The sequence below is a fragment of the Macaca mulatta genome, chromosome X (genome assembly GCF_049350105.2).
Source record: "Macaca mulatta isolate MMU2019108-1 chromosome X, T2T-MMU8v2.0, whole genome shotgun sequence".
In the NCBI taxonomy this organism is placed as follows: domain Eukaryota; kingdom Metazoa; phylum Chordata; class Mammalia; order Primates; family Cercopithecidae; genus Macaca; species Macaca mulatta.
The window spans coordinates 21,762,827-21,777,852 of NC_133426.1; positions in this window are offsets into that span (position 1 = coordinate 21,762,827).

Here is a 15,026-nt window from a genome sequence, read left to right on the forward strand (position 1 = left end):
TTGCTTGTGTTTAGTTTGAGCCTGGCCCTTGGCTCTCACTTGATGAATCTACTAAGGGTTTGTGCATCAAAATAATTAGGCATACTGGTAAATTATAAACGTTTGAAAAATTGGAAATCATGGCCAGGCACGGTAGCTCACACCTGTAATCCCAGCACTTTGGGAGGCTGAGGGCGGGCAGATCATGAGGTCAGGAGATCGAGACCATCCTGGCTAACACGGTGAAACCCCCTCTCTACTAAAAATACAAAAAATTAGCTGGGCATGGTGGTGGGTGCCTGTAATCCCAGCTACTCAGGAGGCTGAGGCAGGAGAATTACTTGAATCCGGGAGGTGGAGGTTGCAGTGAGCCGAAATCGTGCCACTGCACTCCAGCCTGGGCAACAGAACGAGACTTTGTCCCCCTGCAAAAAAAAAAAAAAAAAAATAGGGGACACAAAGGGGGGCTCTTTTTTACTTTTCAGTGGCAAGTGGCTATGGGAGAGGGAGTGCTGGAGTTAAAAAACTAGTATTTAGTAATCATAATGAAGACTGAATCAGGCAGTAATCATCCATTGGTGTTAGATAGTAAGGGAAATCTCAGCAAGGATCATATTTACATGGCTTTAAAGTATCTCCTACAGATTGCTTATGAGTTGTGTATCAGTTCCCTGTTGCTCCTTTAACAAATTACCAAAAACTTATTTCCTTAAAGTAACACGAATTTATCTTACAGTTCTGGAGAGTCAGAAGTTCAAAATGAGTCTTAGAGGGCTAAAATCAAGGTGTTGGCAGGGTTGGTTCCTTCTGGAGGCTCCTGGGAAAGTCTGTGTTCTTTCTATAATTTCAGTCTCAAAGCCAGCAGTGGAACAGCTTCAAGTCTCTCTGCTCCTGTTGTCACATTGCCTTTCATCTCTGACTCCTGTGTCCCTCTTGTAAGGCCACTTGTGATTACAGGTCCTACCTAGATGATCCAGGATTCTCTTCCTGCTTCGAGATCCTTAACCACTTCTGCAAAATCCTTTTGCCATATAAAGTAACATTCTTATAAGGTTCTGGAGATTACATGGGGTGGGGTGGGGTGGCGGGGCAGGGGCATTTATTTCACCTACCGCATGTTGCAAGATAAAAGTAACTTTACAGTGCAGAAATGGGACAACACCTTGACCAGGTAATCAAAACCAGCATCCACAAGGGCAGGTGGACATCCTGTGCCTCCAGAGGTGATACTCTGAGAAGGGTCTATCACCACCTATGCAGTATTTGGCTTAGGATCCATTACCTGAATCAAATCACGAAACCTGAGATCCCCAAAGGAGGAATGTTCTATTAAGAAAGAGGCCTGTTACAAAAGTATTAATGTCAAAAAAGACAAAGGCTGTGAAAAGATTCCAGATTAAAGGAGGCTAAAGAGACATGGCAACTAAATGTAATACCTGACCCTATCCTAGATACTGTATTGGAGGGAAAAAAATGCTGTAAAGGACATTGTCAGTTGACAAGTTAGAATGTAGTTTAATACAAGTATTGTATCCTATTTATTGAAGTTCTTATTGCAACTCAGCTTGAAGTTATTTCCAAGTAAACTGTTAAACATTATTTTAAAATAGGGGGAGGGATTATTTTGGCAGTTTATCTCCCATCTGCCTGAGGGGCATGCTGGCAAGACTTCTGGACACAGAATTGAAAACCTAACAACAATAAGGCTCAAGGGACCCTCGTCACACCCAAAGGAGCATTCTTCTGCTTTACAGTGTAGCCCAGGAGGCAGTAAGATGGCAAGCTCCTCAGGCAGCAGAAGTCCTAGTGGTTAAATTATGTCTTTGAGGCTTTCTGTCTGCTACACGAGAAACCAAAGCTGCAAGGGCTCCCACCAGAGACCACGGAGGCCAGAGGAGCAGAGTCTGCCCATGATGTCTGTGGTAGAAAACAAAAAAGGGAGATAGGAGCAAGAGAATGGTGTGGCAGCTGGCTGTACAGCTGCACTCCAGTCCTGCTGGCTTAGAAGTAAAAGGCCCCAGGGAAAGAACCTGCTTTAGACTTCCTGAGCGGGAGCTGCTGCTAAGACACTGTAGAGGTTGAAGGGTTTTCTTTTTTTTTCTTTCCTTGAAGTGTGTGGCAGAAGGGAGGGATGAGTGGGTTCAAAGACTTGACTTAATGCAAAGAGCCCCACATTGTAATATTTCAAATTTGAAAGTAGGATCTGATTAAAAAGGTGTCCAATTAGTTTTACAAGGAAAGTGCCCAAGGACTTCAAGAGGTTCTGTTGGAACAGTAGTTGTCCTGCTGTCTAGAAGTAGGACTTGGCCGGGCGTGGTGGCTCAGGCCTGTAATCCCAGCACTTTGGGAGGCTGAGGCAGGCAGATCACTTGAGGTCAGGAGTTCAAGGCCAGCCTGACCAACATGGTGAAACGCTATCTCTACTAAAAGTACAAAAAATTAGCCGGGCCTGGTGGCGGGTACATGTAGTCCCAGCTACTCAGGAGGCTGAGGCAAGAGAATTGCTTGAACCCAGGAAGCAGAGGTTGCAGTGAGCCGAGATTGCGCCACTGCACTCCAGCCTGGGCAACAGAGTGAGACTTCATCTCAAAAAAAAAAGAAAAAAATAGAAGTAGGACTAGAAAACCTAGGGCAGTGCTTCTGAAACTTGAGTGCATGTGAAAATTACTTGAGGATCTTGTTAAAATACAGTCTGATTCAATACTTCGGGAGTAGAGCCCAAGAGGCAGCATTTCTCACAGTCTAATTAGTAGATGTTGATGCTGCCAGTATATGGACGACACTTTGAGTAGTACTGAGCTAGAGTAATGGTGAATGGAAAATTGGATGGGTCACTTTGCAGAAAAATGAAGACAGCTGTTGCATGAACCATTGCTGAATTTAAATGTAAATATCAACGTACTGCTCTAAGTGGCCTTGAAAGCGATAGTGTTGCATTAATAATTGCCAAAATGAGTGTCTGTTTGATTTCCAAGGGTTGGAAATGTTCTTATGGATATGATTAAAAAGCCAATTTGACACCACCCCAAGCAATGTACAGATTCAATCCAATCACTACCAAAATACCAATGACATTCTCAACAGAAATAGGAAAAACAATCCTAAAATTCATGTGGAATCACAAAGGACCCCAAATAGTCAAAGCAATCCTGAGCAAAAAGAACAAAGCTGGAGGCATCATGCTACTGGACTTCAAAATATACTACAAAGTTGTAGTAGCAAGAACAGCATGATACTGACATAAAAACAGAGACATCAACCAATGGAACAGAATAGAGAACCCAGATATAAATCCACACACAGCGAACTCATTTTCAACCAAGGTCCCAAGAACATGCAATAGGGAAAGGACAGTCTCTTCAATACACGGTGCTGGAAAAACTGGATAAACATATGCAGAAGAATGAAAGTAGACCCCTATTTCCAAATCAAATCAAAATGGGTTATAGACTTAAGTATAAGATCTGAAACTATGGAACATCTAGAAGAAAACATTGGGGAAATGGTCAGGATGTTGGTCTGGGCAAAGACTTTTTGTGTAAGACCTCAAAAGCACAGGCAACTAAAGCAAAAATAGAGAAATGGGATTATATCAAACTAAAAAGCCTCACAGCAAAGGAAACAGAAAATTAAAGAGACAACCCACAGAATGGGAGAACATATTTACAAACTAATGATCTGACAAGGGGTGAATAACTCAGAAAAAAATCCATTCAAAAGTGGGCAAAGGACATATCCTCAAAAGAAGACATACAGATGGCCAACAGGCATGAAAAAATGCTCAGTAGCACTAATTGTCAGAGAAATGCAAATCAAAACCACAATGAGATATCATCTCACCCTAGTTAAAATGGCTTTTATAAAAAAAGGAATAATGGGTGCTGGTGAGGATGTGGAGAAGGGGAACCCTCCTACGCTGTTGGTTGGAATGTAAATTACAACAGCTGCAATGGAAAAGGGTATGGAAGTTCCTCAAAAAACTATATATATATAGGTATATATATCTCTCTCTATGGTGTATCTATGGTATATATCCAAAAGTAAGGAAATCAGTATATTTAAGAGAGATTTGCACTCCCATGTTTATTGCAGCACTATTCACAATAGCCAAAATAGGGAATCAACCTAAGTGTCCATCAATAGATGAGTGGACTAAATGTATTTGTACACAGTGGAGTATTATTCAGCCATAAAAAGGAAATCCTGTCATTTGCAGAAATGTGGATGGAACTGGAGGTTACGTTAAATGAAACATGCCAAGCACAGTAAGAGAAATATCAAAGTGGGAGCTGAAAAGGTAGATCTCTTGGAGGTAGGGAGTAGATTGGTGGTTACTGGAGGCCAGGAAGGGTGAGGGGAGGGGATGGAGAGAGGCTGATTAATGGGTACAAATGTGCAGTGTGATAGAAGAAATGAAACCTAGTGTTTGATCAGTAGGGTGGCTGGTTTATAATTATCGTATATTTCAAAATAGAAGAAAATAATTCTAAGGTTTCTAGCATAAATCAAAGATAAATATTTAAGGTGATGGATATACCAATGACAGTGATTTGATCTTTACAAGTCATGTGGACTTTCTAAATTATCACATGTACCCCCATAATATGTACATCTATTATGTATCAGTAAAAATAAGCACTAAAGAAAGGCAATTTGATAAACCATTAATCTGGGGCTTCCTTTTAAGCTCTCTACTCCCCAAAAGGCATGGATACCCCCAGCACTTGAAAAATTACAAAACAGTGCTGGTGGACAGAGACCCATTAGGAGAGACTTTGAAGCAACAAGCAGTGAAGAAATGATCAAGGATTCTGAAAAGGTGTGGACTCTGTTAATGTTGCAGACACTGCCCTGACAGCTAGAAGGTTCTAAACACAAGGATAAGGGATTATATCCTTTATTCGCCTAAGCATGCAACTTACTGAAGTCTGGATTGTGCTTTGATTTCGTGACTTTAGGTAAGTTTATTTCTGTGGAGAGTAAAACTGGAACTCACTTCACTTTGTGCTTGAGTCTTTTGCAGGTTTATTGAAAATACAAAGAATAATAAGGGGAAGAATTAGAGGTTATATGATTCTATCCTGATGCTATACTAGAACAGCTTTCGGCAGCACTTATAGATCACTTTTGCTGTAGCCTCTGTGTAAAGGGTCATAGACAACGTGTGGGATATATCCACGGCAATGTGTAGAGGAAAGAACACGTGGGCAGCCTCTTTAGCAGCAAAGAAAAATAAAAGCCACAGGGCACTAGGAGGGCTGCTGGAAATAGAAGCATGAAGGGGAAGTTAAGACTTAGTAAGGTGAAGTGCACAAGTTTAAGGGAGGGCAGGGCTGGAGGTGATTTATTACAAGTATTTTATACAACACTGAACTTTTAAAAGACACTGCAAAGCCTAATACTGTTTAACCCTGCTATAGCTGTATAAAAAATAAACTCTTAGGTTTCTCCATAACCAAAAAGCCATCAGGCCCTTTGAATCTTATTCCCTCCCCTAACTCCCCAAGCTAGAAAGATATCTGGGTTGGCGTTATAGATTGAATTGTGTTCCTCAAAAAGATGTTGAAGTACCAATCCCCAGTACCTATGAATGTGACCTTATTCGGAAATAGGGTCTGTGCAGATGATAAGATGGGGTCCTGAGGTTGAGACCTTATCCAATGACTGATGTCCTTGTATTAGTGGCAAAACAGCAGTTACTTTTGTACTAACCTGATAAAGGAAATTTGGACGCAGAGACATGTGCAGAGGAAAGATGATATGAAGACACAGGGAGAATATCATCTACAAGCCAAAGAACAGCTGAGGCTACCAGAAGCTGGGAGAGAGGGATGAAACTGATTCTCCCTCACAGCCCTCACAAGAAACCAACCTTGCTGATGCCTTCATCTGGGACTTCCTAGCCTTTAGAACTGAGGCAATTTCTGTTGTTTAAGGCACCCAGTTTATGGTACTTCGTTACGGCATCACCAGGAAACTAGGACAAATGGTCTACCAAATAATTAGACAGCAGATGGAGGAAGGTTTGTGTATCAGTCAGCTGTCACTGCGATAATACTGCATAGCAAGCAAACTTGAAATGTCAACAGCTTCTAGCAACAAGTGTTGATTTTTCTCCTCAGCCATCTGTGGGTTGGCTGGGGTTCAGCTGGTCTAGGCCGGGCCCTATTTCAAACTGTGTTAGGTCCAGGTTTGCTCCACATGTCTCTCATCTTCCTTGGATCATTGGCTACCTGAGACATGTTCTCACAGCGAAAGGCACGGAGCACAAGAGGACGGGCACAATGACACAAGCACATGTCAAGCCTCTGTGTGTGCCATGTCTGTCATTCCACTGGCCATAGCACACTGCATAGCCAAACCCAGGGCCAAGAGACAGGGCAGTACCCTTTGCCAATCACAAGTCAAGGAGATGGATGATAGGGGAGTGAATAATTGGCAAAGAGATTTCAATCTACCACATTTGACTCCTGAATGTATTGAAGAGGCCAGGAGTTCAAGACTAGCCTGGCCAAATGGTGAAATCCCATCTCTACTAAAAATGCAGAAATTAGCCAGGCGGGTTGGAGGACTCCTGTAAACCCAGCTACTTGGGAGGATGAGGCATGAGAATCACTTGAACCCAGGAAGCAGAGATTGCAGTGAGCTGAGATCCTGCCACTGCACTCCAGCCTGGGCGACAGAGCGAGACTCTATCTCAAAAAAAAAAAAAAAAAAAAAGTTCCTTTCTCAGGGATAGCAGCAGTCTAGCTTGACTCTGACAATCGTGAAGAAGACTAAATCCTGTAGCCTGGTATCACACTTTAAGTGAAGCATTCAACAGATGACCTTTTATTAGCAAAGAGATGTTAAAACCTTTGCGAGAAATAACCAAAAGCACTAATGGGCATCTTATATGTAAAATAATACTCTGAAGTGCACAGACATCCTACATTGTATGAGATGCTAACGTTTGTGGTTTCCTGGAAAGAACATTGTTCTGAAAAATGAGGAAAGGTGCCCTCTGGTGAACATATTCTTTCGTAGTTAGAGAACCTGAAACACGGCCGGGCGCGGTGGCTCAAGCCTATAATCCCAGCACTTTGGGAGGCCGAGGCGGGTGGATCACGAGGTCAGGAGATCGAGACCATCCTGGCTAACATGGTGAAACCCCGTCTCTACTAAAAATACAAAAAACTAGCTGGGCGAGGTGGCGGGCGCCTGTAGTCCCAGCTACTCGGAGGCTGAGGCAGGAGAATGGCGTGAACCTGGGAGGCGGAGCTTGCAGTGAGCCGAGATCGCGCCACTGCACTCCAGCCTGGGTGACACAGCGCGAGACTCCGTCTCAAAAAAAAAGAGAGAACCTGAAACACACGCTAAATTGTATTCCATCCTTTGACATGAAAGTCAAGCGTTACAAGGCAGTGTTGTTCCTTCTCTCCAGTCCTTGCTTTTAGTAGTAGAATCAAGACCCACTTGAGAAATCATCCTAAATTTCCAGGCATAAAAGTCAATAGTGTTGTCTGTTTACTCTGTTGATTGTTTTTTCGGTTTTCTGTGGGGGGGGGGGCGGGGGCAGGGGCGGGGTGTGTTTTGAGATGAAGTTTCACTCTTGTTGCCCAGGCCACCATGTCCGGCCAAGTATCAGGTTTCAAACGTTAGTGTAAAACCTCAGAATTTATACCAGTGCAGCCAAACTGCCTACTATGTTGTGCCACTGCTGCCTTTACAGAGGCCGGGCGTGGTGGCTCACGCCTGTAATCCCAGCACTTTGGGAGGCCGAGGTGGGCGGATCATGAGGTCAGGAGTTTGAGACCAGCCTGGCCACCATAGTGAATCCCCGTCTCTACAAAAAATACAGAAAATTAGCCGGGCATGGTGGCGCATGCCTGTAGTCCCAGCTACTCAGGAGGCTGAGGCAGGAGAATCGCTTGAACCCGGGAGGTGGAGGTTGTGGTGAGCCAAGATCAGGCCACTGCCCTCCAGCCTGGGCAACAGAGCGAGACTCTGTCTCCAAAAAAAAGAAAAACAGATGGCAGAATCTGGAAAAATACTAATGGCCACACCCACTTCAGTATTTACATTTACCAAAACAGTTATACAAAACTGCTTTCATTTTTAAGACCTATTTAATTTCCCCAAATGCTCATTTTTTTCCCTCCAATTTCTCCGTGTCCCCAAGTTCACTGGGTATGTTAGATAATAATTAAATGAGGGTAGTAAAGATGTTAGATGTCCTTGATGTATCCTGGAAGGACCCATTTAAGGGAAGATAGGGTGATCTTCCATTTGTATGTTAAAAATGGTTAAGGTTAGATATTTACTTTAAGTAGCTCTGTAAGCTCTTGAAGGGTAGGGCCCATGTCCTGTTGAGCTTTGCATCCCCAGGGTTGGGCAGGCACACAGGACCCAGTAAAAAGAAAATGAAAATATAAACCATCAAAAAGATGAGGCCGGGCGCGGTGGCTCATGCCTCTAATCCCAGCACCTTGGGAAGCCGAGGCAGGTGGATCACCTGAGGTCAGATCTGGCTCGAGACCAGCCTGGCCAACAGGATGAAACCCCGTCTCTACTAAAAATACAAAAATCAGCCGGGCGTGGTGGCAGGTGCCTGTAATCCCAGCTACTCGGGAAGCTGAGGCAGGAAAATCGCTTTAATCTGGGAGGCAGAGGTTGCAGTGAGCCATATTGCGCCACTGCACTCCAGCCTGGGCAACAAGAATGAGACTCCGTCTTAAAAAAAAAAAAAAAAAGAGATAATATGAAATATAAGTCATCAAAAAGATGACATATCTGATGGTTTGGCTATTGGAAAACCCAGTAAGATACCAAGGACTTAACAGGGGATTCAACATAACAGTAATAGTAGTTACTAATTTATGTTTCAGCTTGGCACAGATGTATGGAGAAAGAAATCCACATGAAAAAGATGATCAGCCGTCTCTTTCATGGAACAAATGCATTTAACTAGGCCTGAATTCACAGGCCTTCAAAATTTGGAAGACTGATGTCAATATCCTCATGGAAGAATCAGAACGCCACAATAATGTTACTAGGAGAAAGACAGTGGAGAAGTTGGAAAATATTCACATTACTATAGGGTTTTGTTATGTGCCAAAGAGCGCCTTTAAAACATGCAGCCAGCCACTGAAGTCACTGCATGTGAAGGGCTAAAAAACAAAAACTGTTAGAAATCATAAAGGTACTTGGCAAAATTTATCAGAGGTGACCTACACCTGTGCCCTTTTCCTATATTACTACCCAGTGCTTGGCTCCTGGATTTGAAATTTGTAATTCCTTTAGGAATGGTATCTCCTTGTACACTCATTTAAAAAAAAAAAAAAAAAACCCACAGTTCTTCCAGTAGCTTCCATCTTCCCACATGTCTGCATCTCCAGGCTTCAAATTTATTATATGTTGTTAAATTGCTTTTCAAAATGGTGTAGCAATTTACACTTACGATTAGGGTTATGAGGGCTGAAAGTGCTCCATTGCCAATACTTGACATTGTAGACTTCTAAAGTTTTGCGTCTCTGCGGGGTGCAGTACAGATGACTTCTGTAATCCCAGCACTTTGGGAGGCTGAGGCGGGAGGATTGCTTGAGCTCAGGAGTTCAAAACCAGCTTGGGTAACATGGCGAAACTCCGTCTCTACAAAATATACAAAAATTAACTGGGCGTGGTGGTGGGCGCCTGTAATTCCAACTACTCAGGAGGCTGAGGCATGAGAATCGCTTGAACACAGGAGGTGGAGGTTGCACCATTACACTCCAGCCTGGGTGACAGAGCGAGACTAAATAAATAAATAAATAAATAAATAAATAAATAAATAAATCTTTGCCAGTCTGGAATATGAAATGGTCATTTCTTGTAGTTTAAATTTTCATTTACCTGAAAATGAGGCTGGGCATATTTTTATAAGTTAATTGGCCAGTGTTCCTCTTTGGAAAAATGCCTGCCTTTTGTCCGTTTGGCTATTGGGCTTTGATTTTCTTATTGATCAGTTGTACTTTAAATCTTCAGGACAATAATCCATTGTTGCCTGTATTTTTGTTACAAGTATCTACTCTCAATCTGAAGTGTGTCTTTTTCATTTTCAGTAGTATTTTTGGATGCACAGAAGTTTTTTATTTTGATGGAGTCAAATTTGTCAGTCTGTTTCCTTTATGATATGTGTTTCTGTCTTGTTTTAGAAACCTTTCCCTAACCTGATCTTCTATATATATTCTAGTGTTTTAAACTTTTGCTTCTCGTAATGAGGGCTATCATTTGTCTGGTATTCCTTTCGGGGTTGGGGGGCCTTTTAAAAGAAGGTAGCTGAAAGTAGAAGCGAAAAAAGGCAGTAGCTGCCATATTGCATTGATCACTTATTGCAACCCCATTCAAAATGATTCCCTTCTAAGTATTTCCAGAATCTGACGTATTTTCATTTCACCTCTGAAAAAATAACCATGGTGAGCCGAGATCACGCCACTGCACTCCACTGGGTGACATAGTGATACTTTGTTTTGAGTGATACTCAAAAACAAAACGAAACAAAACAACCTTGGATTAAGTGCAGTGTTGTACCATTTTTCAAAGCATAGCCAAAGCTAGTGTCCTGATGATTAGAATATGTTATTAAAACAAAATGCATTTTAAAAAAATACTTTCAGAAGGGCATGCCTTGTCAGTCTTGTCTTTGCCACTAAATGCTGGGAGTTCTTTGTATGTCTTTCCCTACCCAGTGGGATTTGGATGGAAATATCCAAGATCTTCTATCTGGACTTTCTGATTCTCAGATTTCAAAATTTATAAAGGTAACACACTGGGTTAATTCACTTCCATGGAGAATGGACTCTGATTTTTTTTTTTCTTTTTTTTTTTTTGAGATGAAGTCTGGCTCTGTCGCCCAGGCTGGAGTGCAATGGCGCAATGTCAGCTCACTGCAACCTCCGCCTTTTGAGTTCAAGTGATTCTCCTGCCTCAGCCTCCGAAGTAGCTGGGATTTCATGCATGTGCCACTGCGCCTGGCTACTTTTTGTATTTTTAGTAGAGACAGGGTTTCACCATATTAGGCAGGCTGGTCTCAAACTCCTGACCTCAGGTGATCTGCCCTCCTCGGCCTCCCAAAGTGCTGGGATTACAGGCATGAGCCACCACGCCCGGCCTACAACTCTTGATATTCTTTATTCCAGAATAACTCTCAATGTTACATAGTTCCTGAGGACAAAAAGGTGATCATTTATTTATTTAATACATTATGGGTACTTCCTATATTTCAGGCCCTGGCATGGGTACCAAGTGAAGCAAGATGATGAAAGGCCCTCAGGAATGTCCCCCAGTCTGAGGAGACTAATGCACAGGCATAAAACAGTGGGCTGCTGTCTCCTGATGCTGCATGGTGTGCCCCATGGACATTTGAAACAATACAAGTAACTATGTAAAATGGCCCAAAAAGGGCTGGGTGTGGCAGCTCATGCCTGTAATCCCAGCACTTTCGGAGGCAGAGGCAGGAGGATCACTTGAGACCAGCCTGGGTAACAAAGTGAGACCCCCATCTCTACAAAAAATTTAAAAAATGACCTGGGCGTAGTGGCACATACCTGTAGTTTCAGCTACTCAGGAGGCTGAAGCAAGAGGATTGCTTGAGTCTGGGATGTCAAGGCTGCAATAAGCCATGATTGTGCCACTGCAGTCCAGCCTGGGCGACAGAGTGAGACCCTGTCTCAAAATAAAATGGCCAAAAAGGGACAGAGGAAGGAGAGAGTGAGTGCTTTTAAGCACTCAAACGGAAACTCTGATGGTTAGGTGGAAGATACAGTCAAGGGATAGCTGTATATTTCCCAGGTTTCTTTTTTCCTTTTTTTATTCATCATCCTTTTAGATAGAAATGTTTAGGGGAAACAGCAGGGAAGGGCTGCCAGGAACATAGCAATTTGGTTTACCAAGATCATTATATTTAGTACTTTAATGTCTAGCTTTTGAGGTGGGGGTGAGGGGTGTTGGATTTAAGAAAAAGTAAACAGTTGTTCTTAATTATACCATACCATGAGACTTGGTGTGCTAGCTTCAAACAAAATAATACAGTCTTTTCACCATTACAGGAACCTCAGTGACTAAACAGAATCGATCATCTGAGTGGTTATGATTGGAAGTTATTGCTGTTAAATAATGCTAAGCCTTTGAGACAAGCAGTAAACTTCAAATGGAATTCATGGCTAATATCAGTGAGGCAGTCTACTGTGTAATGTAGTATTTATCACCTCCTTTGGAAGACAAATGATCTTTTCAGTTTGCATAATGTATTACATTTTTGAAATTCATATATCATCTGTGTTTTATGTAATAATAATACAAACGTTCCTCGAATACAAACGTTCCTAGAATTTGACATGTTGAAAAACATTGTCTCCTTAAATGAACATGCATAAACTATTTAAGAACCCGTAACTCAGGTCTTTTCCTTTTTGCTTTAACTGTAAAGGCCCTAATTTGCAGTGGGTAGCTCATCCTCACTCTCCTTCCACCTAAGATCTATATTTCCCTGCTTAAAAAAAAATTCTTATAATTTAAATATAGTATTTTCAGTGGGAAAGGATTTAATATCGTAAGCTAGGGGATAAGGAGCTACAGTTTTGCCCCAGCTCTGGGCAAGAGGGACCCTGCCCTGGGTCCTGGCTTCAAGAGGGCTCCACTCTGGCTCTCCTGGGGCTATGCCCTTCGCCATGGAGTGAAGGATCTGCAGTGCCAAGGGGATGTGCCTCTGTCCCCTTCTAAAACACACTTTTTATCTCTGAGACTAGAAATTTTCAGTTTAAACTTGCTCAGAGCTCACATCCAGGGCCCATGGGGGTCTCTTTCTCAGCTTGTCATCCCATCGTCCTGAGGGAAGACTGTGGCTGGGCTCCCATGCATTGTCAAGGTGCTGCTGGGATAGGGGAAGTGAAAAGAGAAAGGGGGTGGGCCAAGGACTGGGGCCCGCTCTCCAGTGTGTTTCTATCTGAAACTCCCAGGAGTCTGAGAACTCTGAATTGGAATCTGGCCTTCCAGGTGGGTATGAAGTTTATTTCCAAGGTAGGAGGAGAGAATGTATTTGATTGAACAGTTTGTAACCTGATTTACAGCTTTAAATGGTATGTGGCTGCCCCTCCATCTTTGTTCATGGGTACGGTTCGCTCAGACCCATGTAGTGGTGGGCATGGGGAATTATATTATAGTTTTTTAGAAATAGGGACAATGAGTACTCATTAAGCTATGTTCAGAAGAATAATGGCAAATTTATTATGTCAAACAAGCTCTTTTAGAGTTGAGGTCTTTCAAATGCATTACAAAACTGAAAATAATCAGTCAAAATTTGAAAATCGTATCTTAGTTCCCGTCCCCCATTTGTAGACGATGCCCTATTTTATGTCCATCCATCTTTTTTTTTCTTTTCCACTGAGTATTCTATTGGCAGAAAGTTCTAGAGAAGTGAGATATGTCTTGATTTGAATAAAGCTAGGCTTGGTGAACCCAGAGAATACTTGACATCAAGGAATTCGATAGTAAGTTTTTATGGCAACCCATCAGAGGAGATGTGAACCACACCTGGTAAACACTATTTTGAAAGAAAGGATTTCCCTCTCATCCTTGACCATGACTAGTAACTTCAGAGTCTGTTATTGCTCCTCTCTTTTCCTTTCTCTTCATTCTGGCTACACAAATCACATACTGAACCTAGCCTTTTCAGGCCAACTTTGGTAATCTCATTGTAATTTCAGTTGCATTCATCCTGCAATGTTAAATGCTTTCTCAGTCAGGTCCCAGAGGTATAAAGCTGTTCAAATTGTGGTCCCAACCACCAAGTGGCTGAAAGACTGGACACCTGCTGTCCTTACTACCAATAGAAACACAACCAACTACAGTTAGAGGTTGACCAGGGTCTGCAGTGAAGAGCAAGAGACCAAAGAAGAGATGATGCTCTCTTTTCTTTTCTTTTGTATTCTTTTCTTTTCTTTTGAGACACGGTCTCACTTTGTCACCCAGGCCAGAGTGCAGTGACGTGATCTCAGCTCATCCCAATCTCTGCCTCCTAGGCTCAAGCAATTCTCCTGCTTCAGCCTCCCGAGTAGCTGGAATTACAGGTGCATGCCACTACTGCCCAGCTAATTTTTGTGTTTTGGGTAGAGATGGGGTTTCACCATGTTGGCCAGGCTGGTCTCGAGCTCCTGACCTCAAATGATCCACCCACCTTGGCCTCCGAAAGGTGATGTTTTCTTAAATTGTGGTAAAAAATACTTCCCCTCCCTACCTCTTTTCTCCTCTTCTCCCCCCAACCCCTCTCTTGTCCTCTCCCCTCTCCTTTCATTTCCTCTTCTTTCCATTATTTCTTCATCCCTTCCTCTTTTCCTCCCCCAGTAAGTCTGGACTGAATACCTCCCATAGGCATAGACAGCCCTGAATAAGAATTTTAAAACACAAGCAATAGGAGACATCTATAGGCATATCTGTGGGTGACAAAACACATGAAATATTAAGAAACAGAACAATAATAATGCCTGCCATTTCTTCAGAAACCATTTTAAGCACTTCATAACTATTAGTATCATAGTTTATTATTATCTCTCATTGCCAGATGACAAAATTGAGACCCTGAGAGATTAGGTGATTTTTTCAAGGTCACATAGCAGTAAGTAGCAATGCTAGGAATCCAATCCAAGGAGTTTGTTCCCAAATACCAGGTATTTAACCATTGTCACACTGCACTATCCTGCCTGGCAGCGTGGAAACATGTATGAACGTGAATCAACGTATATGAACGTGAATGGTGCAGTTAGGAGTTACAAGAAAAAGAGAAGGGAGCTCTGTTAGTATTATGTGAGAAAAGCAGAAACCGCTCTAGGTATTTCAAACAAAAGTGTATTTAATGCAGGGAATTGGTTTCAAAGGTAGTAGAAGGGCAGAAGGAACAAAGGAGAGGATGTTACCCAGAGTTCGGTGACTGCAAAAGGTTGCTACTTGCCCTTAAGGCTAGAGAATCAAACAGGGAAAAGGAATGTGGCCTAAAGTCCACATCACGCCTCGGAGGCTGCTGTTGCTGCTGCTGC